Consider the following 2,761-nt stretch of genomic DNA (forward strand, 5'->3'; position numbering starts at 1 on the left):
TGTTTGAGGCAAGTAATTCTGCACGAAATTCAATATTTAAACCCGAATATTAATATAGAGATCCTACACCTACGAAAGTCTAGGTAAACCCACCATAACAATCATACAGACATTCTAGAACACGACAAAGATAGTTGCCGAGGCAAGATCTTAAACATGCCCATTACCGGATTGCATCTTATTGCTTGGTCATCTTGTCATATGCATCGACCGTCGCCTAAGAAAACCATACATTATAGAAAATGGCTTATAGGTGAACACAAATTTGTGACGGGCGAGACGTGTGCCCGCCACTGGTATACCGTTTCAGAGCTGGCCGCGTAATGCAACCTAATTGTGGTGAGCAGTAACAAAGGCCCGCCACTGCTTATTTGTACATCAGTGGCGAGTGTGACTGTTGCTTGCCACAGCTAAATTATGGTAAGCACTCTTACCAGGCACGAAGGAAGTACATATTATACACTTGTAGTAGTGGCCGGTCCAGTCGGCCGCCCGCCAGTGTTGTCCACTTACGTGTAGCGGGCGCCCTGCCGTGCCCGTCACACGTAGACCCACGACACTGGCTGCAGTTTACTTTTCCCCCACCTGAAAAACGGTTTCAAAATTTGGCATTTCCCCCGCCCCCTCCCCCCGCGCCTTTCCCCCCAAATCTCGCCCGACTGGGCGTCGCGCCCCTCGTTGCCGCCTCTCATCCTCGCCGCTGCTGCGCCCCTCGTTGCCGCCTCTCCTCCTCGCCGCCGCCGCCACACCCCTCGTTGTTGTCGCCCCCTTCGTCGACGTTGCGTCGCGGCCTTCCTCGCGGCCATGGGCATGGACTCCTTCTCCAACACTGGAGGCATCTTGCTTCCGCCGCCACCGCGAAGCTCCTCCGCGATGGCTACCCCTCCGACCATTGTGCCCTCCTCCGCCAACATCGGATACCTCGCGCCGCCTTCGGACGCAAAGCGAGCCACCTCTCTGGTATGGTCAAAGTTGTGTTTAGGGTAAATAAATATTTAGCATTGATTAAATTTGAGTAGTGTGCCGTACTATTATTGTGCTTACGGTAACTATGAGTAGATTAGGAACATTTTTTAGGTATTGACATGAGTGACAATGTTTTGGCAAAACGTCGATTCATTTCCGTTTTGCCGAATTTCTGGTACTCATTATGTCCTCTTTTTAGCAGAGGTCATGTCGAATTTTTCTTTCATTTTTTAACTAGGATCCATTGTAGTATCATTGGCTTATATTTGCAGGTATTAACATGAGTGCCAATGTTTTGGCGAAACGTCGATTCATTTCTGTTGGCCTTACTTTGAAATGTAAGTTCATTTCTTTATGCTTGCAAATATACACATGAATACTTTGATGTCAATCTCATTAATTTTACATTGTTCAATTGTTCCCCGAGACGGCCGAGCTTATTTCTTCGATTTCAGGAGAGACCCTAAGAAGCCATGGACCGATCTGAAGAAAGTTATCAATGCTGCTCTTTTGATGTGTCATAAGTCCGACCGTAAGAACATGCCACATTCGCAGTACAAATTTAACACTAGCTTCTATTGCCGGCAACAACCAAAAGGCAAAACCATGCACATGGCTGCTACTGTGCCATGGTCTTGATGGATGACGATGTGCGTGCAGGACCACTGTTGAGGAGTGATTCGATGTTGTAGAAATGGTCCGAAGAGAATGAGAAGGAATTTAAGCGAGCTCACTTTTGGACAGAGCATGAGCACTTTCAGAGGGTGCTCATGAATATCACCAATCGCCATGTAGTAGGGGATGAGGAGATGTTCTACTGCAGGGCAGAGAGCCAAGAAGAATGAGAGATGAGAATGAAACATTGACATGGCGATATACACGCTCCTTTCTAGTCCAGCAAACCGTGAAAAACCATTAAACTATGTCATGACACACTGCTTGTTACCTTGTGATCTCTAGTTTATATGTACGCATGTCATATGTTTATATATTAACCTTGTGATCTTTTCCATATGTATATATTTTGAATTTTATTGTCTGCTAAAAATAATAGATGGGACCATCAGAAGATTTGTGGGACGGGGTCTCTGCGGCGGACATGGAGAAGCACTATCTATGGACGTGGGAAAAGTATCGGGCAGAGTACCTCAGGGAGGCGATGTTAGCTTGGGTTAGAAGTATTCCAATGACCCAGTGTTCTCTCCCAGCGATTGAGAAGATTGCAGAGAAGTGTTTAGTGACCTTGCGGCGTCCATCCTTACGGAGGCAACCCTGGATGAGAGGCTGAGGATCTGGCCTGGTATGAGTCCAACCACCATACCCATAACCGCTGAGGTTGTTGTGGGCTCTCCGAGAGGCCAAATGTCCAATTCCAGAGCAAGCGGCCCGTTGGTCCCCATTCGTTCCATCAAGTACTAATTCATGTAGTATGTGCGGCTTCTACTAACAGTCTACGCGTTAAATATCGGCTGACACTCATTGCACTCCAAAACAACTCGTCAAATCATTAATTATGTGATGAGCGATGACATATATATGCTTATTAATGATTGTAATGCACTTGTTATATTTTGTTTATAACTACTACTTTTCATTAATCTGACATCATTGTAATGTGGTGCGTGTATGTGAATCATGGTTCAAACCCACATTTATGTATCAAATGCAATATGATGATATGATTGAGGTGCAATATGCTGCAATTCAATCAATTCGGCATGCGGCGGTAGCAGTGACGAGCACAACACACTGTGGTGGGCGGTACAAAAGGACTGCCACTGATGCGCGAAATTCC

The sequence above is a fragment of the Triticum aestivum genome, chromosome 1A, assembly GCF_018294505.1.
Source record: "Triticum aestivum cultivar Chinese Spring chromosome 1A, IWGSC CS RefSeq v2.1, whole genome shotgun sequence".
Classification (NCBI taxonomy): Eukaryota; Viridiplantae; Streptophyta; class Magnoliopsida; order Poales; family Poaceae; genus Triticum; species Triticum aestivum.